Here is a 24383-nt window from a genome sequence, read left to right as displayed (position 1 = left end):
GTTTTTGCTATTTATTTTGCATTTTTGTTTTTGTGGCTCTTTTTCGTTTTGTTTTTGTGACTGTGGGCTACTGTCAGCTACTGATCGATCGATTTGTGTGACTACAGTACATTGTTTATTGCTTTCATTTTATGGGTCAACGGTCTCCTTAGATAGTAAAATTCATGTTAAATTGCTGTTTTAGGGGTTGTTTTTAAAAGTCTGGAACAGATTAATCCATTTTGCATTACTTTCTATGTGAAAGCTCACCTTGGTTTTGGAATGCTTTGGTTTTGAAACGGACTTCCAGAATGGATTAAGTTTGAGAACCAAGGTACCACTGTACCAGATGCTGCATCAGTCTACCATCCTGTTACCACAGTGGCCAACCAGATGATGTTGAAGAAGAGTTTGAATTTGATATCCCGCTTTATCACTACCCGAAGCAGTCTCAAAGCGGCTAACATTCTCCTTTCCCTTCCTCCCCCACAACAAACACTCTGTGAGGTGAGTGAGGCTGAGAGACTTCAGAGAAGTGTGACTAGCCCAAGGTCACCCAGCAGCTGCATGTGGAGGAGCGGGGAAGCGAACCCGGTTCACCAGATTACGAGTCCACCGCTCTTAACCACTACACCACACTGGCTCCCTGTAGGATGCCTGTAGGAAGCATCTGTAGGATGTAGGAACATACAAGTTAAGCCTCAGGTGTGAAAATGCTCTAGGTTGGCCTCTATACTTTAGACTGAATTGCTTGTGAATTACTCTGTCCATCAGTTGAAGGTGGGCAGCAGTGCAAATCCCCCCTCAAAAGAAAATCTGAACCTCAGATTTGGTGTTGGATGGAGACTTAAGTGCAAATCCCAAACACTTGACAAGAATGGCTTTGGAAATGATGTTGTTGCTGCACAAAGTGCTGTCTTACTGTAGGCTAGAAGGCCCAACAGTGCAAGAAATAAGCATGCCCCACTGATATGCAGAGCACAAATGCAAGCAACAGCCAGTCAACATTCATTATAGCTCAGTCAGCAGAGCGTGAGACTCTTCATCCCAGGGTCATGGGTTTGAGCCCCATGTTGGACCAAAGATTCCTGCATTGCAGACTGAATGAATCTTATGGTCCCTTCCAATTCTACAGTTCTATTATTCTACCCAGTCCTAGTGGGTGTAATAACCTAGCAAGAAGTTGGCCAAGTAAGTTGAACAGTGTGCAAAAACACACAAAGAGGGTCAGATACTTTCAGTTGTGGTCTAGTCATTCCAGTCCCAGCCCAACAATGTCAAATCTGAATATGAATTTCAACTTGACAACTTTCCACTGGAGTCTATTAAATGGGCAGCAGATGTTGCTTTAGCCACAGATCCTTTGATTTTGGGGTTCTTCTGGAAGCGTTAAAATGAGTTAACAAGGCCAAAAGGTTTTTGTTGTTTATTTTCTGATACCCCACAGTTCCTGTTGTAACAGCTTAGGCCAGCTAATAAAAAAGTACAACAATTTAAAAACAAAGTGAAAACAATACCAAAAATGAAATGTTTCATACAATCTGATGGTCAGTACCAAAGCAGCAACAAATGCTTAAAATGTAGAAATATTGGGGAAAGGAGTGCAATTTTTGAGCTGCATTGTTTCTTCCTTCTTATCATTATTGTTGGAACTTTCAATGTTGAAACCCATTAGCACCTTCCTTAAGCACTAATATATTCAGTGGTTTAGTGACCTTTTCAAATGTGACCTTTTGGATTCCTTTCTTGAGGCTATGGGGTAAAATGATTTCACCACCTGCTTCTGGTTGCAATATGATATAATTGTATGAAGGGTCCTTGAACGAGAATAGAACAAGCTTTTGCTCTTTAGCAAATGGATTGATGCGTCTCGAAAGGGACCTGCTTAACCCCCATTGTTTCACACATGTGCTTTTTTTTCTTCTTAAGTTGACAAATGATTTTCTAATAACAACCATAAATCAATCGGGCCTTAAAATAAGGTTGTCATATAAAGATAAAAACAATTATTTCCCCACCAAATGGTTTTCCCATCCTAGTTTTCTAACATGTGCCCTAGAGGTGAAAAGTAAAAATATTTCCCTTGTGGCTGATCTTTGAAAGAATGGAAAATTCTGTGTAAAAATTCCATTACAGTAGATCAAGAATAAGGATGAACTAGGGGGTAGGACTGTACAATAGACGTTTTCTTTTTTTTTCTTTTTTAAAGATATTTATTAAAAGTTTCAATTTTTTATGCAAACAAAAAACAAACAAAAAAATTAAAAAGACATATAGTTCATAATACTTAATTTTCAATAACATATTTCTCTGACCTCCTCATACCTCCCCTTCTTGTATTCCAATTCAAATTATTTGTTCAGCAAATCCTTAACTCAAAGCATTACAGCTTATAAAAACACCTTATTTTCTATCCAACATCTTAAGTTATTATAACCTTAAATTTTTACTTATAAAGAACCATTTTTTTGTATTCCTTTATACCATTACAGCTAGAAACCACTCAATTTCAATCCAGCATCATTCAACATTCCTTAATTTTACAATATTTCTGTAAGTAGTCTTTAAATTTTTTCCAATCTTCTTCTGCCGACTCTTCTCCCTGGTCACGGATTCTGCCAGTCATTTCTGCCAATCCCATACAGTCAATCAGTTTCCAATGAGAGGGTTCCTGATTCAACAGAATGCAATAAAGAAGAGAAGCCGAAATGAGAAAAAGGATAAAATTTTGGAAAAAATAAAAGGAGAGAAAAAACTGAGAGTAAAGCCAAAGTCACAGGAGATATATTTCAAGTACAATATATGGAATTGATGAATCAGGAAATAGAATGGAAAATTAAACAAATGAAACAGAAGACATTTGAATCAGCGAATAAATGTGGGAAACTATTAGCCTGGCAACTGAACAAAAGACAAAAATTAAACACTATTACAAATCTAGAAGTAGAAGGAAAAGATATACATAACCCAATTGAGATTAGAAATTGTATTTTAAACAATTATATGCACAAGGGCCACAGAACAAAATGGACATAGACCGATTTTTGAAGATAAATGGATTACAAAAAATTTCACAAGAAAGTAAATTAATGTTGAATTGCAAAATATCTGACCAGGAGATAGAAGGTGCCATTCAAAATATGCAAGTAGGCAAGTCTCCAGGACCGGATGGGTTGACTTCCAGTTATTACAGATCTTTGAAAGAGTGGCTATTACAACCATTGAAGGAAGTCTGCAATGAAATCTTGGAAGGGAAAAGGGCACCAGAATCGTGGAAAGAGGCCTATATTACACTAATACCAAAAACAGAGACTGAAAAGACTCAATTTAGGAACTACCGTCCCATATCCTTATTAAATGTGGATTACAAAATCTTTGCTGATATTTTGGCTAAGAGACTGAAAAAAGTATTGATTGAAGAGATTCATAAGGACCAAGCGGGCTTTCTTCCGGGAAGACATCTTTCTGATAACCTGAGGGATATAATTGACATTTTGGAAAAGCTAGAAGTGAACATAAACACTAAAGCAGTTTTGATATTTGTGGATGCGGAGAAAGCCTTTGACAATATTTCTTGGAGTTTTATGAAAAAGAACCTACAGGGTATGGGGGTAGGCCATGGTTTTGAGAATGGTATAGGTGCAATATATTCTGAACAAAAGGCCAAATTAATTGTAAATAATGTGGTTAAGGAACAATTTAAGATAGAAAAAGGGACACGACAGGGATGCCCAATCTCCCCATTGCTTTTTATATCGGTCCTAGAGGTCTTGCTGAATATGATCAGAAGGGACCGGATGGTTAAAGGTATACAGGTCGGAGCTAAACAGTATAAATTGAGAGCATTTGCAGATGACCTAGTTTTGACACTACAGGAGCCAGAATCTAGTACTAAAAGAGTTCTAGAATTAATTCAAGAATTTGGTCAGGTTGCAGGGTTTAAATTGAACAAGTTAAAAACTAAGGTTCTTGAGAAAAACTTAACACCGATTGAAAGAGAGAAGTTCCAGAATGAAACAGGATTGACTGTGGTTAAGAAAGTGAAATACCTGGGGATTAATATGACAGCTAAAAATGGGAATTTGTTTAAAGATAATTATGAAAAATGTTGGGCTGAAGTGAAAAAAGATTTAGAAATTTGGTCAAATTTGAAGCTTTCCTTGTTGGGTCGAATTGCAGCTATAAAGATGAATGTATTGCCTAGAATGTTGTTTTTCTTTCAAACACTGCAATTTTTGGACAAAATGGACTGTTTCAAGAAGTGGCAGAAAGACATTTCTAAATTTGTCTGGCAGGGCAAGAAGCCTAGAATAAAATTTAAGATATTAACTGATGTAAAGGAAAGAGGTGGATTTGCCCTGCCAGACTTTAAACTTTATTATGAATCAGCAGCATTCTGCTGGTTGAAAGACTGGCTGCTTCTTGAGAATACAGACATTTTGGATTTAGAAGGTTTTAACAATGTTTTTGGGTGGCATGCATATTTGTGGTACGACAAGGTCAAAGCACATAAAGCTTTTAAAAACCATATTGTCAGGAAAGCATTGTTTAATGTTTGGACTAGATATAAGGATCTATTGGAAAATAAAACCCCAAGGTGGTTGTCACCAATGGAGGCTAAGACTCAGAAAAAACTTAACATGGAGGCCAAATGGCCAAAATATTGGGAAATTTTGGAGCGAGAAGGGGACAGATTGAAATTGCAGAGTTTTGAGAAATTAAAAGACAAAGTGTGAGATTGGCTTCATTATTATCAGATAATGGAGGCTTACAATTTGGATAAGAAAGTTGGTTTCCAGGTGGAAAAATCTAAATTGGAAAAAGAATTGTTAGAACCCAAAATTAAGACTTTGTCAAAAATGTATAATTTGCTGTTGAAACGGAATACTCAGGATGAGACGGTTAAATCTGTAATGATTAAATGGGCACAAGACGTTGGACATAATATTATGTTTGCTGACTGGGAACAGTTGTGGACCACTGGGATTAAATTTACGGCATGCAATGCCTTAAGAGAGAATATTATGAAAATGATGTATAGGTGGTACATGACCCCAGTCAAGCTCACAAAAATCTATCATTTGCCCGATAATAAATGTTGGAAATGTAAAGAAAATGAAGGTACATTCTTTCACCTTTGGTGGACGTGCCCTAGGATTAAGGCTTTCTGGGAAATGATATATAATGAGTTGAAAAAGGTATTTAAATATACCTTCTTAAAGAAACCAGAGGCCTTTCTCCTGGGCATGGTCGGCCAATTGGTGCCAAAGAAGGATAGAACTTTCTTTATGTATGCTACAACAGCAGCAAGAATACTCATCGCAAAATACTGGAAGACACAGGATCTACCCACTCTGGAAGAATGGTACAATAGACGTTTTCAAGGAAACTGTACAAAAAAGCTGGTGTTAATGTTATTTATGAAAGGGAAATAAGTGCCTATTCATTTTAGCTTTACATACAACTGTTAACATGTACTTGCTCTTTTAATGTTTCAGTGATTTTTAAATCCATCACATTCTTATCTGATCAGATATGAGTTGCTTTGATGATTGGATTCCTTCCCACAATTTTCTAAGTGTCTTCCTGTTACTCTGGGTGTTGAAAGACATAAAACTTTATTTGCTGGAAAGCCACATCTTTAAAGACAGAAATGATTAATTGTGAACCTATTACCAGCTTTGTGGGGGAAAGAAAAACGTCCCAGGATTTTATTTGTGTCTTTAACTTCAGCACTCTGGGATTTTCAAATTCACAACTATCAAATAGTGAATTAGGTGGCCCCTTGTATCATTGCAGGACTGGCTGTTGTCATGGATTTCGAGCTGAAAACAGTATGTGGATCTGACAGTAGTCTGTCAGATTCTCATTTTTCCAATCTCATGCTCAGTTCTTCACAATTCCACATCAGTTTGTTATGAAAATTCACTGGCATTTCAGTGTAAATATCTAACACACATTTTTGTCTGTAATTTTGCCTAACACACACATGTGTATGTTTTGTGAAGCAATTTCCCCTAATATAATACACTTTTGTGCTATTTTAACTAATGTGGGTCACTTTAGGCCCATTTTCCTTAATACACCCTTTGAAAAATTGTTTGGTTGGAGAACTGCATCACAAAATTCAGATAAGTGCACATTTCAAAGGATGGCTGTGTTTCTGGGGAACAGGGGGCGGGCGGTTGTGGGGGACTCCCTGGTCCTGAATGGGGTAACTGTGCTTCTAAAAGGCCAGGTGTGCAGCCTAGGAGTCATTTTGGGCTCGCAGCTGTCCATGGAGGCGCAGGTCAGTTCTGTGTCCAGGGCGGCTGTTGACCAGCTCCACTTGGTATGCAGGCTGAAACCCTACCTGCCCATGCTCTGTCTCGCCAGAGTAGTGCATGCTCTGGTTATCTCCCGCTTGGACTACTGCAATGTGGGGCTACCTTTGAAGGAAACTACATCTAATCCAGAATGCAGCTGCCAGACTGGTGACGGGAGCAGCCACTGGAACCATATAACACCACTCCTAAAAGATTTACGTTGGCTCCCAATAGATTTCCAAGCACAATTCAAAGTGTTGGCGCTGACCTTTAAAGTCCAAAATGGCTTTGTCCCTGTATACCTGAAGGAGCATCTCCACCCCCATCGTTCAGCCTGGATACTGAGATCCAGCTCTGAGGGCCTTCTGGCAGTTCCCCTACTGTGAGAAGTGAGGTTACAGTGAACCAGGCAGAGGGCCTTCTCAGTAGTGGTGCCCATCCTGTGGAACGCCCTCTCATCAGGTGTCAAATAGATAAACAACTACACAACCTTGTCAGTGGTGGTTAGATGCATAAGCAAAATTCTCTAGCAAACCATGCAGCCAGGGTTTCCCCATCCCATAATTTTGTGAACCCTACATATGATAAGCGAAGAGAATGACCTTCTTCTCCATCATACTCATCTGGAACCTAAAAAATATCCCTAATAACCTCTCTATCCTTGCATGCATGAACAGTCTATTTGTAATGACACATGATTAAACAAAAGGAAGTGTCTCAGTCATAGCAGACAAGTCATATATCTGACACTAAGATGCAGAGTTAATTTTACAAGAAAGCAAAGATGTATTGCAAATCAGTGTGCAAGGACTTTTTCTACCCCTTTGCTAATGTTTTCCGAGTCAATCATTGGCACTAATGCCTCATAATGCTGCACGCTACTGCGGGTCTTCACTCAAAACTTGAAGCTGATAGATCAAGACAAGGTCAGGGTAGTGCCGCTTCTGTGTTTGCATGACTACAATCCCATCCTTCACAGAATGCCTTTCCATTGGCTCGATGTGTCACAGAGTTGATGGAAGGCAAGGAAGTCTCTTTACTTTCCTGTAGCAGAAGTTTGCCAAGATTTCTCTGAGCATAACACCATGCCTTGTTTGGAAGCCATGTGTTCTAATTTAATTCTCAGATCTGTCTGTCACAACAACAGGAGCACACGGTTCTTGGAAATGCTTTGATGCTGGTGACTCACAATGTTGTGCCTTTGAGCGCATGCACATCGGGATCTTTCTCTTGCCCTTGCCTGCCCCTGCATTTTATTCAGATCTGCAATGCATGATCCTGCGTGGACTGATGATCTGTATTGCAGTCCAGAAAGACTGAAGCTATTTTGTCATCTCTGAAGATTTAGCATGGCAATTCCAAAATGCACTAAGCTCTAAATATATTGTCATCCAATTTGTCATGACCATTCCCAAGAGTGAGGAGTGGGTTTTTGTCTATGTTTAGATACTATTGGAGGCCATTTTTTAAAAGATGGTGGACTGACCTTTCAAAACTGCATGGATTTTAACCAAATTTTGCATGATGGTTCCTCAGATCAGGATTGTATCTATTTTCAGATGCAGTTGGATGCCATTTTGTAACAAGATGTTGGACTGACCTTTCAAAACTGTGCTGATTTAAACTACTGATTGCAAAACTGCACTGATTTTTTGGTTCCTTAAAATTCTCAAGCAAATCCAGATACAAGGCTGCTAGTATTCTATACTTTACTAGCAATGTGCTAGTTACTACGACAGATGGATGACAGACTTATTTCTGGCAAACATCCCACAGTAGCATTTCAATAATGTCTGTAAACAGGCGACAGGACCTGCAATAAAGGTTTTGCCCTCAGGTGAACCACTTTATCCTCCCCCCCAGGAGTGTAAATATCCACTAACTTGAGGGAAAGAAGAAGGGTACACTCAAGGACAGCACTGAGATGTGGGCTGGTGACACCCAGCCACCGAGAGTCAAATTTCCTCTTCATATGCACATTCATATTTGGGTTTTATTTAATAATAAGTCATGTTTGATAAATAGGTGAAGGGTAAAGGGACCCCTGACCGTTAGGTCTAGTCGCGGACTCTGGGGTTGCGCGCTCATCTCGCTCTATAGGCTGAGGGAGCCGGCGTTTGTCCTCAGACAGCTTCTGGGTCATGTGGCCAGCATGACTAAGCCGCTTCTGGCAAACCAGAGCAGCACACGGAAACACCATTTACCTTCCCACTGGAGCGGTACCTACTTATCTACTTGCACTTTGACGTGCTTTCAAACTGCTAGGTTGGCAGAAGCAGGGACTGAGCAACAGGAGCTCACCTCGTTGCAGGGATTCAAACCACTGACCTTCTGATCAGCAAGCCCTAGGCTCAGTGGTTTAACCCACAGCACCACCTGCGATAAATAGGAGCACAGCTGTCAACTTTTCCCTTTTTTTAAAGGAAAATCCCTTATTCCGAATAGGATTCCTTGCAAGAAAAGGGAAAGCTATGAATAGGAGCAACCTAATCAGAGAAGCTGGCTGGACCTTGACCCTTGTCCTACCAACTCTCATAATTCACCTCCTTGTGGTTGTCCTTTCACCCATCCGCCAAATGTGCATCCATGCTTCAGGATTTTACCATGAGGGCAGGGGAGGCAAGGCTGGCTTTTACAAACATGGATGTGTTTCCCATTACCAAAAGCTAATTATGATCTCAAGGGACTGAGGGAGAGCAGGCTTGTGGAGACACCCTCCCCCCCCCCAATCTTTGATTCTGTTTCTTGGTTTTACTTGATGGTGATTAAATGCTAGGAACTAACTTTTACAGATAGATAGATGATAGATTGATAGATAGATAGATGATAGATAGATAGATGATAGATAGATAGATAGATGATAGATAGATAGATGATATAAACACAGTGGTTATAATCAAATCGAGTCCCCTACCACCCCCCAGAATTTTCTTTCTTTCCATATTTTAGTTTTTCTTTAGGAAAGCCCCAATTATACAAGTGCGCAATTTCACCTTGAAAAAAGTCAGATTTGGCTTGTTCCTTCCATGGCATCGTTTGCCCTTGGAAATGATTTCCAAAAAGATAGCCAGTCAAAAGATTAATAGAATTAAAATCTTTGTAGAATAAGCTTGTTCTTGCTGACAGCTAACTTGATTCCCCCCCTTCCTTTCAAAAGACAGTAAACAGAAACAAAGCCTGCAGCAATACAAAGGAAGCGAGCACATTAAAGAGGGATTAGCTTCAGGAGGCTATGACAGATGTAAAGTGCTTTGCACACGTTGCTATGTGATGTTGAACATATGTTGTCAATTAAAAATTGCTTAAGAAATATTTAACAAGGCAAATCTTACATAGCTCTGGTTTGTAAGCATATACTGCCTTTCTCTTTCACCACCTTTCATTTCATTTAATGCTTTATTGTGAGCAAAAGAAGAAGAAGAAGAAGAAACCACCTTTTGCACCATAGTTACTACTCAAATATACTTCCCAGGGTGGTGTTTTAATTGTATGTCTTGGAATCCTAACATTAATCTGCCTCTTTAGGAAAGGATGAGGCAGCTTGCATTCAAGCATTGATTCCCATACTCCAGTGTTGTCTCTGATAATTGCCTCTCTAGGGTCTCAAAACAGGGGGGCTTCCCTGTCCTGCTGCGCCATTAAGCCTGTTGGGTCACTGCCCTGCCAAGTGGAATTTCATGCATTGTTTAAAAAACTTCCCCCGCAAATCTCAAAGTCATACACTCCCCTGTGCTACACACCCTGATATCCTTCCATCTGAATTTAGAAAGTATCCTTCAGAGATCTCTGTCAATTTGTAATGAAAACAGATGAACGACAAAACAGCATCCATTTAAAACCAAAATACAGCAATTGTTTTCTTTTTTCCTTTTTTTCTTGGAAGAAGAAGAAGAGGAGGAGGAGGAGGAGTTTGGATTTGATATCCGGCTTTATCACTACCCGAAGGAGTCTCAAAGCGGCTAACATTCTCCTTTCCCTTCCTCCCCCACAACAAACACTCTGTGAGGTGAGTGGGGCTGAGAGACTTCAGAGAAGTGTGACTAGCCCAAGGTCACCCAGCAGCTGCATGTGGAGGAGTGGAGATGCGAATCCAGTTCCCCAGATTACGAGTCTACCGCTCTTAAGCACTACACCACACTGGATCTCTTGGAAATTTTATAGGTGTTTGATTGCTCATGTTGCCCTATCTTATCTCTGGTTTGCATTCAAACCAAGATGCCTTCTTCAATTGTTCTGCTTTCTGTTTATAAACCCTTTTGATGTAGGCCGTATATTTCTCTGTTTTGTACAGTCTTGAACACTGCTGGTGCAAAAAATGTAGTAATCATACTGCAGGAAAACTGAATTCTGAATCAAGGGAAATGAAAGGTGTAAGTGGCTAATGTATGGTGGTGATAAAATCCTTTAAAAAATCAAACAGAGTTGGATGCTACCTTAATGAGCTGCCACAATCTGAATTCACTCATGTGTCAGAGCACCCTTTTAGTCACAGAAGGGAATAGGAATGTGTCTAGCCTAAGTCTGTGTGATTGGCAGGAAGGGAAAAAGGAGGGCTCAGTATTGGACAGTCATGATATAAATACCAAGCAATTTCCAACCTTCCGTTTGTGGCCTATCCAGCTCCAGCTTCCAGTTAAATTTTCTGACCAGGGATGCAGAGGTGGAGAACTTGGGATCAAGCCATCTGTAGTCACAGGTTGACCTAGGTTTTGAACTGGGGAAAGTAAGAGGAAACTTGACAATCAAGTTATGGTTGCGTCAGTTTACTGTGAATTTGCCAACCTTCAACCTTTATGCCATTATTGAAATTCCATGGCACAGGTACCGCTTGTTTCTGTCTATTGAATCTTCCAGCAGAAAATAATCCACAAAAGTCTATGGAAACTCAAAACAGGATATCGTTTCCATTCTGTAACTTTTGCTTTGTTTTGTTTTGATAAATTGTGACAGAAATTGTTAGAAGCACCAATGCACACCTACCTCTAACCTGTTTTACTAGAATAGACAGATTAATGTATTGATTGTGAGCTGGAAGCTTCCTTAACTTCCATCTCCGTGTAGACCTGTGACAAATCCATCTCGCAGAATCATTTTCCACCTACCCATAGAGTCAATCTAGCTTCTGTTTGTCACAAGTTATACTTTTTGACTTTTAGGAATGAGTTTATAATACCCCTGAAATCTTCCTACATATATAGCATGCAATCTTTTTTTTTATTAAAAAAAGAATGAATTGGAAACAGAATTTCCTCAGCCACAACTTTTTAGAGCAAATGCTACAAGCAGCAAGTCTGACATTTGGAAACTGTCCTCGACAAGCATTCATATTCCTTCATGTGTTGCGTTTCACGTGCTTTAGGTTCAATAATGAGGCCTAAAACAGTCTCTAATTTCGAGGTGCATTTATGATTCACGAATCAATTCAGTCAGAAGATCTATATTGGGAGAAATTTGGATCTTCTTATCCACTGTCCCTGCTCCACATATTAACAGAAAGGTCTGAACAGAACTTTTGCATGTATATGTTGTACGTATAGTCTTTGCACAACTGTGAAGCCTGCAAAAGACAGAAACTTAAATGGGTGTTCAGAACCTGTGTGTGTCAGGGATCTGTGTATGGTAGCTCTGTGTGGTCAGTGACTGAACTGCATGTAGCAGCTTTCTGACTCTGCCCATCCAGTTAATCCATAGAACTTTCTGGGCATCAAAACTGAGTCCTCCTTGAGCACCATGGTGTTCCTGAGCTGTGGCATGTTAATGAGTCCTTGATTTCTTCCACCTTCTGCCTTGGTCCAAGCTCCTGCCTCTTTGGGTCCTAAAAACTGGCTTGCCCCATGGCTTCTGATTCCTGCTCCTTGCTTACCTCAGACTTTTGCCCATGACCCAGCCCTAGCAATGAGTACAGCTGCATGTGCCAATGCTACATTCCAACCTATGGATGGATTCATGGAGATTTGGAAGAGAGTCAGCAGATGAGGTCTTACTTCCCTGCTCCCACATTTCACTGAACAGGTGAAAAGTGCTGCTGAGTGAGACAGAGGAAGTGGACTGGATGGAGAACGTCTGACTGCATAAATATCCAGTTGAAGAACGTTAGGGCACTACAAATTCTAGGTTTGCCAAAAATGTCCTTGTTCACATAATCTGTCCCGTCTACCATGATATCCTGCTTGTTGAAAACTGCAGAATGTTTTGCTTTGCAAAAAGCAAACCTGAGAAAAGAAAGAAATTGACAAGATATGTTTCTTCCTCCCATTTCACATAGCATAGATTACTTCATCCACATTCTTTGTGCAGTAGAGGCTGTCATCTGAAACTAATCTTGATGGGCAACAGGCCTTCTTTTAAATGTTTGTGTTACTTTATTCTACTGAAGAATCAGAATTAGATGGTTAATAAAATGAGTTTATAGAAGCACAAGAGTAATGGGGCAGCCACAATTGCTTTGCTTAATTAGGAATTTGGTACTGTTGGAGATATATTTCTAAAGCTGGTGACCATTTTGCCATTTTGAAGCCTTGTTCAAAAGTGTGGTATAGTGGTTAAGAGTGGTAGACTCATAATCTGGTGAACCGGGTTCGCTTCCCCGCTCCTCCACATGCAGCTGCTGGCTGACCTTGGGCTAGTCACACTTCTTTGAAGTCTCTCAACCCCACTCACCTCACAGAGTGTTTGTTGTGGGGGAGGAAGGGAAAGGAGATTGTTAGCCGCTTTGAGACTCCTTTGGGTAGTGATAAAGTGGGATATCAAATCCAAATTCTCCTTCTTCTTCTTCCTGTTTGCAATCCTGCGCACCCTGACTTGGTGACAAATTCCACTGAACATGGTATTACTTACATCTGAATAAATATGTCTAAAATAATTCTGGTGCCTCAACCCCCATCTCTAAAGAAAATATCCTTATGAGTTTGTGGGTGCCAGACTCCCCTAAATTCCTGGGTCCCGTAAGTGTTAGAATCCAATCAAGGCTTGTGTTAAATGGGACACCAAACTCCTAATCCCTGTACCCAGCTTCCCGTGTTCAGGAGATTGCCTGGGAGATGAGCCATTAAGAAAATAATGGAAATGTGATGAGCCATTGAGAACAAAGGGAAGGTGTCTCTGTCTTCACCCAAAAGGAAAGAAGTACCCAACCTGGTGCAAGGAAGAAGCTGCAGCTCAAGATATGAAAAGAGGTCCTAAGGGTAGACTGAAGAAATTATGGGCCTTGACGATGTTTTTATTCCAAAGGGACTCATTTTTATGGATCTGGTCACTTCAAACTGCACAGTATTAATACCTGCAATATTATATATGTGTAAAGTAAACCCCTGAGTAAAGGGACCCCTGACCGTTAGGTCCAGTCACGGATGACTCTGGGGTTGCGGCGCTCATCTCACTTTACTGACCGAGCGAGCCGGCGTACAGCTTCCAGGTCATGTGGCCAGCATGACTAAGCCGCTTCTTGCGAACCAGAGCAGCACACGGAAACGCCGTTTACCTTCCCGCCGGAGCGGTACCTATTTATCTACTTGCATTTTGACGTGCTTTCGAACTGCTAGGTGGGCAGGAGCAGGGACCGAGCAACAGGAGCTCACCCCGTCGTGGGGATTCGAACCACCGACCTTCTGATCGGCAAGTCCTAGGCTCTGTGGTTTAGACCACAGAGCCACCCAAGTCCCTTATATATGTGTAGATAAACTATATATCATAAAGACACCAGTCTTTATGCTGTGCCTTATTTCCACCCTGGGCACCTGGAACCCCTGGAATCTAGCACTGCTCAGAGATTGGCATGCAATAAGATGAAAAAAGCAGCTAACAAAACCACAAGTTGCTACCACACAGAGCTTCTTGCTGCCATGCTCTTTGGACAGAGTAGATCAAGTCTCCCTGAGAGTGAAAGCACTCAATGACATTCCATTACTCTCAAGAGAGAATTCATAGAATTGTGGGGTTGGAAGGGACCACGAGGGTCATCTAGTCCAACCCACTTCAATGCAGGACTCTTTTGCCCAACATGGGGCTCAAACCCACGACCCTGACATTAAGAGTCTCATGCTTTACTGCCTGAGCTATGCCACCTCAAGCATCAAAAGAATTGTATGGAAAAGACACGGTTCCCCCCATATAAACACTGGTGAAGGCAGAAATCGGTGTCTGAATGATTCAACAAGCCTTTTTAAAGGTTGGCCCTAGCAGAATAAGGGAATGCCATTTGGTGTTCCATTTGAGACACCAAAATGTCTTGGGACAGGCTTTTTAAGTTTAACACCAACTTTTCTGCTATATAGAACTGTGCATGCAAAGTGACACGAGTTTTGGAAAAATGGAAGTGATATGAACTAACAGTTTTCTTCACTGCTTCACAGTCATCAGAATCAAGTAGTGTACATATATTATTGGCTTAGATGCTGTGGCCAATATTGAATACCTTTTTTACAAGAAATAATTCCAATGAATATCCATTAATATCTACATTTAAAAACTTGTCTAAGCAATTACTTGTGTGAAACTGACCACTTAAATGCCCCAATTGTACTGTTTTCAGCATTAAAAGAAAGCCTGCTGAGGTTAATGAAAGCCTGCCATTATTTGTTATATGTTTCTGGTCTATTTTAGTCATATGGATTTGCAAGCTTGAATACGCATGTGTTGCTAAGAAACATATTTTACACATTCTTTTCCAGGGCTAAATCCTATAAAACCACATTATATAATGTTGATTCACAGTATCTGAAGTACAGTAAATTGATTACTGCCAGTTCAAATCCAGTTATTGTGATATCCCAAGGAGAGAGGGAAAACGGAAGACAAAACTTAAATAATACTAGGACTGTATTTACTTATTCTGAGAAATTTCAGTGGGAGATACAAGGCCCAAATTAGACATGATGAATCTTTGCATGAAACATACAGGCTTTTAAATATGCAAATTACATCAGCTGGGGTGCTAATAATTAAGAGGATTAGAGCCAGTATGAAGAGCAAATGTAACCCTTTCCTCCTTTGCTGTGGTGCAGAGGAAACACCCCTTGCCTTATTTGAAGCTTATTTGCTCTTTGTTTTGGAAATTCCCCATTCATACCAACACATGATTTCCTTCCTATGCAAACCCTTGTTTCAGGAAGGGGCTTTCTTTATGACTACAAGAAGAGGATAAGGTTAACTTCCACTTACATTTCTGTTCTCATCCCATTAATTATCAGTCTCTACATCTGATGGGGGATGTGGGTGGCGCTGCGGTCTAAACCAATGAGCCTAGGGCTTGCTGATCGGAAGGTCGGCGGTTCGAATCCCCGCGACGGGGTGAGCTCCCATTGCTCGGTCCCTGCTCCTACCAATCTAGCATTTCAAAAGCACCTCAAAGTGCAAGTAGATAAATAGGTACCACTCTGGCGGGCAGGTAAACGGCATTTCGGTGCACTGCTCTGGTTCGCCAGATGACCTGGAAAAAATGTCTGCGGACAAATGCGGGCTCCCTCAGCCAGTAAAGCGAGATGAGTGCCGCGGCCCCAGAATTGTTCACAACTGGACTTAACTGTCAGGGGTCCTTTACCTTTACCTTTTTACATCTGATGGAACTTGTATTTTTCAAATCCTGCACACAACATCTGGAGGGCAAATTGGGACACGACCTGCCTGCACCATCTCACGGTCACTGCCCCCCCCCACCGCCACTCCCTACCATCCTGCCACTGACCGCCTTTACGCACCACCCCGGCTGCCTCACCATGCCACTGCCCTTACGTGCCACCACTATCTCTCTCCCCCCCCGCCACACACCATTACGGCCAAGAAGGCCGAGGTCGTTGTGGCAGAGCCCAAATGGGAGTTCACCGGTTGGCATCAGAAGCTGAGGTGGCTTCTGTCAATCTGGAATGCTTGGCTCAAAACAGGGCAGTTACGCTATATGACATAAAAGGCTGACACACATTTCAGCTCATGTCTGTTTTGGTCCTCATTTTCTAGGTTGGCTTTGAGATGCAAATGGTTTGAGTTTGCATTTCTGGATAATGATACTGCAGTCCACAAAAGTGGCAGAGGTGGTCATGAAATAGTTTGCTACTGAACAGGGTTTGCAATTTTACATCAGCTGAACCAATGCTGCTTGCTTTACGGCAGCTACTTGTGCCTAGGGTTGCTCCCACAATGCATTTGAATGGGGGTCCCCTAAGTCCTTGGTTTAGCCAGGATTCATGTTTTGGGGGGCAGAACCAACATGATTTGTCAGTTAGTTGAGTATTTCATGCTATTTTTCTGGAGGTACGCGAGAGTGCACATACCCCTAAACATTTTGTGAATCTAAGTTTGGCCTCATTGAGGAGCAATATTTCAATATGAGTAGGAAAATGAAAGTACCCCTAAACATTTTTTTAGAAAAAAAGCACTGAGTATTTCTATTGTTTTACTTGACCTAAAGGGGCAGCTCCCCCCTGCTCCCCCCTTGGCTATGTCCATGTCCCCACATATTTCTGATTCTCCCTTTCTGTAAAGGGATGTGCATCCCACCAGATTTAAGCACTTTTGGGGCCCTTTGCGTTCACTGTGATTATTGGAGCACATGCTTAATTCTTCCCATTGAAACTAATGTGGTGTCAAAGTACTTAACTTTGGCTGGCTATTGTGTACATGCTAATTTTGCAGTGCAGCAAAAAAAAAAAAAGGGGGGGGGAGAAGTCCCAATTTGATGACTCAAAAATATTCATACCCATTGTAATGAATTCTGGCTGTAGTTGCTTAACAGCAGGATTAATGAAAAATGACAGTGTTAAAGACGATTCTTTATTACTGGTGGTGTCACATCAAAATATCCAACAAAACGTTTAAAGTGAGAAGCTGAGCCATCTGGAAATAAACCTGATTTAAAACAAAATGTGTTGATATTACACTGTGCTTTTTATGCTCTCATTTGGGACTGCTGGTGACAGTGGCAAAATTAACAAACAAATAAATACAGGGTTGCTCTACATAATGCCAAGCACTTGGGGCTGCTGCTATTAGTTCAACCCCATGTGAAGAATATTTATAATATAAAGGTACAGTTAATTTATTCCTGGGCTCCTAAAGACAAAGGACTTAAAGACTTTTATAGAAAATGCCTTAGCAAGAACTAAAGAAAGCAAACTACTGGAATCCTCTTCCAATTAAAAATCAAGAACATCCTTGTACTGTGGAAAATACAATGTAATTTAACCAGTGTTAGAAACTCAGATATATAAGCTAGGTGCCAAATGGCTCCTCAAACCAGGGTTAGCGTAATCAAAACAGAATGCCTGGTTGCCATTCTTGGGCCAGATGGCTTAAAAGTCATATTTTTCAATATAACTTTTTGGTTCCTGAAATTCATTCTGATTGTGCAGATAAAATATAACAGGTAGAATTCTACAGAATGTGTTGCTCGTGTGTGAAAACAGTCAAGATCCAAGGATCTCCAGGCAACATCTCCAGATGGTGGAGAAGTCAGGCACCATCCTGGCATCTTCACTTGGTTTCAATTGGCCGATAGCCAGATGCATAATGCGCCAGGCAAATTTCAAACACTGAATTTAACCCCTTCCCCTTAAGCATGTGGCCACGAATGGGGGGACAGGAGGCGATACGATTCTCTCTCCACTCCACAACCACATGTTTAATTAGGGTTGAAAATCCGAATTAAACACTGCTTGAGACCCCTAAATCAGTTTGGGACTGTGATCCAGGACAGGATAGCTCCAGCTTCTCCTGAGTCACACCACAGCTACTTCAAAGCATTGGAATGAGTCCTGAACTGAACTGGGAGACTCAAGCACAGACTGTCAGCTACAGCCACAAACCATGATCAAACAATTGTTCATTTGTTTCAGTACCTTATAAGCTGCTTTTGATATTGTTTGAATAGAGAAGGAGTGAGGAAATGATCAAAATAAATAATGCATCTGTTTGTTTGTTTACAGCATTTCATTACAGTTGGATGGCCATCTGTCATGGATGCTTTATCTGAGATTCCTGCATTGCAGGGGGTTGGCGTAGATGACCCTTGAGATCCCTTCCAACCATAGCTGTCAACATTTCCCTTTTTAAAAGGGGAATTCCCTTATTCCGAATAGGATTCCTCGCAAGGAAAGGGAAAAGTTGACAGCTATTCTTCCAACTCTACGGTTCTATGATTTTAGCCAAAAAGGCTCCGCAATAGTTTACATAAAATCAAAACAAGTCACTCCCTACCCACAGGTTTACAGTCTAAAACACACAACACAAGGGAAAGAGGACATGGAGAGAGGAAGAAAAACAATGTCAAAACTCAGGCACCAGCTGGTACAGTTCAGAGGCAGGACATGCCTGGTGGATCTGGACCTCCAGCTCAGCCAATTTCACCAGCTCTGGCAATTCCCTGTCACCTTCTCAACATCACTACAGGAGTGGTGTTGGAGGCAGTTGGAGGATGGACTGCAGCTAACGGATTGAGGTTGAATCCTGACAAGACAGAAGTACTGTTTTGGGGGGACGGGGTGGGTGGGTGTGAAGGACTCCCTGGTCCTGAATGGGGTAACTGTGCCCCTGAAGGACCAGGTGCCCAGCCTGGGAGTCATTTTGGACTCACAGCTGTGCATGGAGGCGCAGGTCAATGCTGTGTCCAGGGCAGCTCTCTACCAGCTCCATCTGGTACGCAGGATGAGACCCTACCTGCCCGCAGACTGTCTCGCCAGAGTGGTACATGCTTCTAGTTATCTCTCGCTTGGACTACTGCAATGCGCTCTATGTGGGGCTACCTTTGAAGGTGACCTGGAAACTGCAATTAATCTGGGAGTGGCCGCTGAGACCACATAACACCGGTCTTGAAAGACCTACATTGGCTCACAGTACGTTTCCGAGCACAATTCAAAGTGTTGGTGCTGACCTTTAAAGCCCTAAACGGCCTCAGCCCAGTATACCTGAAGGAGTGTCTCCACCCCCATCGTTCTGCCCGGACACTGAGGTCCAGCGCCGAGGGCCTTATGGCAGTTCCCTCACTACGAGAAGCGAACTTACAGGGAACCAGGCAGAGGGCCTTGTCAGTAGTGGTGCCCGCCTTGTGCAACGCCCTCCCACCAGATGTCAAAGAAATTAACAACTATCTGAACTTTAGAAGACATCTGAAGGCAGCCCTGTTTAGGGAAGCTTTTAATACCTGATGAATTATTGTATTTTAATGTTTTGTTGGAAGCCGCCCAGAGTGGGAGGGGTATAAATGATTTATTATTATTATTATTATTATTATTATTATTATTATTATTAGGGCAAAGTTAACTGAGGGGCATCACATTCATTTGAATCAGGGCTCGCCCTACCATTAGGCATTGTGAGTTGGCCTCTTCAGGCAGCAGATTCAGGCTGTCATGTGTGGACAGCAAAATGTTAGTTATTTTGCCATTGTTCCATTGTTTACTACCTGGTGGTGTGTTTGTGGGAAGTTCTGTGCCAGGTGCCAGAATAGGTTGACAGGCCTCAGGCACCCCACCCTTTGACTTGCAAGCCAAACATCTTTGGCAGGCCCTGATTTCAATGCAGTATTTTCCTGGCAAACAACAATATCATGCAATATGTCTCAACAAATGCTCAGATATGTCACTTTAACCCCCCCCCCCATATCAACAACTAACAACACACTCCTGTGTATGTTGATTCCAAAGTAAACCTCTCTGAACCAAATGGGATTTGCTCCCTGGTAAGTGTGTTTAGAATTGCAGCTTAAGAGGCAACCAAATTTAATCAAGAAAGCAAATATTTTGATCAGGAAAGTGTTCATAAAATAACCCACAACACTTTCTAATGATTTTTATTTTCAGCTTGAAAAGGTAGAAGCTGGCATCTTGCATTTTTGCAAAACAAAACACAGCCTTAATCTGTGCCAATGATGAAAAAGAAAGGTACCTGATGCCATATTGAGAAATGTTCTGTCATCCAACAGATTATGTGTCCGTTAAATATTCAGTGTGTTACCTGTATTGACTTGGGGGGGGGGAGAGAAGGGTGGAATCTCATTTCTCCACTTGTTGTTAAAGATTGATATGCAGTTATCACAGTTCTTTTTAAAAAGGAAAACACGATCAGTGAATAGCAACAACACAGAAGCTGACATTAACAGCTGTCTCTGAGCTTTTAACGTAATGACAACTGTCATTAAAACCACATTTTCATTAAAATCTAAAATACTACCTAAAAATAAAAATTGTTTCTGCCACATGGAACTTAGAAATAGGCAACAGCAGTAGTTAGTGAATTAGAAGAAAACTTCGGTAAGGCTTTCTTTACTGCCACTCTGATCTTCATGGGGGAAGGTTATATCTTAGTTTACAGTGATACCTTGTGCTGCCTAACCTCCAGGTTACGGAATCTTCGGGTTATGGCCGCGGCAAACCCAGAAGTGTATACATCCGGGTTTTGCAGCTTGCAAATGCGCATAAGCACTCTGTGTACCGTGCACAGAAGTGATGCCTCTAGTTACAGATTTTTCGGGGTGCACATGGCACCCCAACATGCTACCCTTGAAATGCAGCATGCATCGGCTTTCCCAATTTATCCTCCCAACAACCCTGTGAGGGGGGCAGAAATTTGAATCCAGGTCTCCTCAATCCACATTCATCATTCTATCCACTAGTGCAAACAAGCTCTGGATTTACATACCCCCTGGGCTTCTGAAGTCAAAAATATTGCTAATATCAGTAATCCAGTGGCCATTCCAGGCCCAGATCTTGTGACATTCGCCAAGTACATGCACAACTTTGCTGCATGGACTCTGTTCACAAGCTCTGGAATCCAAGAAGGACACCTAGTGAAGAGGCAGGTGATACCCACAACACACATTGACTAATAACCTGCACTGATGTTTTCCCTGGGTTTCAGGTACAGCCTGTGAGAATGGAGCCAGGGATCCCATAATAGTTGGTAGTAATGGCCATAGGTATGGGGGGTGGGTTGGAGGTTATTGATACAATTCACAGAGTTCATAGAATCATAGAATTGTTTCCTACAAGGCAAACCCCATGCTTGCTAGCTGGCACGTGCACCAAGAAATGAGGGGGGGGGGGCAAGAACCAGGGAAACCTACAAACTACTTCATAAAACCAAAACCCAAACCCAATGCTTGGAATGGTTTGCAGTCACAGTGCTGGATTTACGTACAGTCATACCTCGGGTTGAATGTGCTTCAGGATGAGCGCGTTCGAGTTGCGCTCTGCGGCAACCCGTTACTTCCGGAGCGCGTTACTTCAGGGTTTCGCCACTTGCACATGCGCAGATGCTCAAAATGACGTCACGTGCATGCGCAGAAGTGGTGAAAAGCGACGCGTGCGTGCGCAGACGTGCCGTCGCTGGTTACTGTTATGTACTGAAGTTCTCACCCTGGGCCAGCAGGGGGATACTGTAGATAGTTTTCACTCAGGTCCACGTCAGTTATTTTAGGCGGGAAACCCTGGGTTGTTGTTGCTACAATGTTGACAGCCGGTTGCCTATAAAAGCAGGCCGGCTGAGCTGTTTGCTGTTCAGTTCTGTCCAGCTTACAAGTAAAGAGCTGCTCTGGAGAAATCGCTGTGTCGTCTGCTATGTTCGCCCACAACCAAACAGTTACGTTTGCTTCTAGATGCGAACGGGGCTCCGGAACAGATCCCATTCGCATCTAGAGGTGCTTAGGTCCTACTCTCTTGGGGGCCCCCCAAAAAATAAAGAAAAAAACCCTGGATGTACATTTCCAAAATATAAGATTTAAAAAAACCCTACATACAGCAACAGTGTTTTGTGTTGTGTAGGCTCCTATGATTTAAGTAATCGGCCCTGCCTGCTAGCCTGCTCCCTAAAATATCACTGGTTTCCTCATTTCTATATATAGGGTGAAGACAGGAGTGCCTGGTGTGCTCTGGTCCATGGGGTCACAGAGAGTTGGACACAACTAAACGACTAAACAACAACAACCACAATAATATACAGTATAGGGTGCCTACATTCTGCATGTGCAAATGGCTTTAGATACCTATTAGGTCCATAAATGACCATATAGCATATATTCAACACAAAAAACAGTGAAAATTTGTTGTTGACAAAGGACAGCTGGACATATAAAGGGCCCCATTACCTTCAGTAGCTTAGGGCCTCATCAAACCTAAATCTGCCCATGTTTCAAAACATGCAGTCTAATCTACATGTCTACAATCTGATCTGAGAATGTTCCATTAGATGCCAACCATGGAAATCCTTTCCAAATTGTGGAGCAAACTGCACTCCTTGCCCATATTATACTGGAGGGCACTTAAACTCACCATAAGCATCCATATCTAGTGAGTTTTCTTTGTAACCATCTTGAACATTTATAATCCTTATTCATTCCACAAATTGGGATATTTCTCTCTTTTCAAAGTATCTGCAGGAAAACTTTGTGGACCAATTAGAAGTCTTGTCTCTTGACTATAAGATCACACCAGGATTTCAGGAAAATTAAAGCTGTCAAAAATGTACACAATTAAAATTTGTAAAATTAATGGACTGCGAAGAGTAAAGGGTTTGCAGTAGGCAGACCAGATGATCTGGTCAACAGGAGATGCTATTAAAGTGATCATGATAAATGGTGACAGGTAGAGATTTTCTAGGCTGAAATTCTTATCTATTGGAAATACCAAGGGCAGCCTTGAAAGAGCTTTGTAGCTGAAAAGTGATATGATTTAAATTCCCTGCTGGTTTACAGCCAACAATCTGAAGGGAAAGTGAACTACCTATATTGGTGACTCAGTGAAGCATCATGGATTTTCTGGTTTGGAGCAAGAGCTGAACCTGGGATTTAGCTTAGTGAGCTACCCAGGACTGTGGCTGCTTGGACCTCAATGTCCCCTTCAGGCTCTCGTACTATTTGGACCACATCTGCGAGGCTGAGAAGGGGGTCCAGTCATCTGGCAGCCCAGGACTTCCATCCACACTGTCCAGGCTTATGCTCAAGAGAGAGATTAAGTCCTCTTCTAAACACCATAGAAATGGAATTTCAGTCACAGAACAGGAAGAAGTAATATTAGTCCTAATAATTGGAAAGTAATACAAAACCTGTGGATTAGTCAAATTTGTTTAAGTATCAGAATCCTGTTGTACTGCCCTTGCCAGGTCAATAGAACATCATCTTTTGCCTATTTCACCTCCAGTCCTAGGATAAGTTTCCAATTTCAGAACTGCAGTCTAGTACTGTTGTCTAGTAATAGACAGCAGGGCTCTGGGAGTGAGACAGTGGCAAATTCTGAAGTGCAGGAGCTCTTAGTCACATCTCTAAAGAGAGTCCATGGTCTGCCCTCAAGAATCCAGCACTGCTGGCAGATATATAGATCCATTATATGAATATATATCAAGTTGTGTATCCATAGCAGCAGGAAAAACAACAACAGGCACCTTAATCTGCCCCAGCTGCAACAAAACATGTCTCTATAGCCACAGCAGGTGCTGCAACCTTCCAACAGTTTGACCTCACCCCCAAAAGCGCACTCCTCTATTGTCTCCCGAGACAGATATTTGCCAACTAGATCCCAAATTGCAGTAATACATAGCAGAATACTCATTTCATTTGTATCAGCTGACGGTCAGTCATAGAATAATGTGTTGGCAAAGGGTGGCCAAGTGGCGAGCATGTTGTAAAATCAGAGGCATCCTGTTCCTTCCCTCCAGCCCAGGCTTGCAACATTGTCAAGTACCAACGCAGCAGCAGATGGTGTCACCATTCCTACTGGAAAAATAGTACTGGAGCTACTTGGCCCCATATTCCAGCTCCACTGCACCACTGTGCTAGCCATCTTCAGAGTGTGAGGACTGTGGGATTATCCATTGTGTTTGAGTAGGGATTAGCAAGACTGGCAGAAATGGCCTAAACGCAGCTGTTGCTCAGTGTCTCCTTTATCTAGATCAGCCCTGGCTGGTGTAAGGCCACGGATAAATGCAACCCGCCAAGAGGCTTGAATTAGAAGAAACAAAACAATGGAGACATTGTCTCTTTTTTCTAGTTTGACTCTTGAAGACTTAATGCTTTATGCAGAAGAATGTTAGCACAAATATATGACAAATTAATTAGCATGTGCCTGCGATTCATTTATCTTTTATGGCTGGAGATCTGTTTTGGCAGAAGAAGCTCACCAG

At 41.8% G+C, this 24383-nt stretch overlaps 1 long non-coding RNA gene across 8 annotated transcripts in view; it reads right to left on the bottom strand.

The window, feature by feature from the left end:
• LOC128411997 (uncharacterized) overlaps positions 1–24383 on the bottom strand; it is a 171540-nt gene that overhangs the window by 53952 nt on the left and 93205 nt on the right. For 2 of the 8 annotated variants that reach the window (XR_008330004.1, XR_008330003.1), the window contains exon 4: positions 10883–10998. The exons of the other annotated variants lie outside the window; for them this stretch is intronic. This is a non-coding gene — a long non-coding RNA (uncharacterized LOC128411997). The remainder of the gene's footprint in view (positions 1–10882; positions 10999–24383) is intronic. 8 annotated transcript variants of the gene reach the window in all.

This window comes from Podarcis raffonei, chromosome 4, assembly GCF_027172205.1.
Source record: "Podarcis raffonei isolate rPodRaf1 chromosome 4, rPodRaf1.pri, whole genome shotgun sequence".
In the NCBI taxonomy this organism is placed as follows: Eukaryota; Metazoa; Chordata; class Lepidosauria; order Squamata; family Lacertidae; genus Podarcis; species Podarcis raffonei.
The sequence above is the reverse complement of the archived record's forward strand: the minus strand, read 5'-3'. Positions and strand labels throughout refer to the sequence as shown.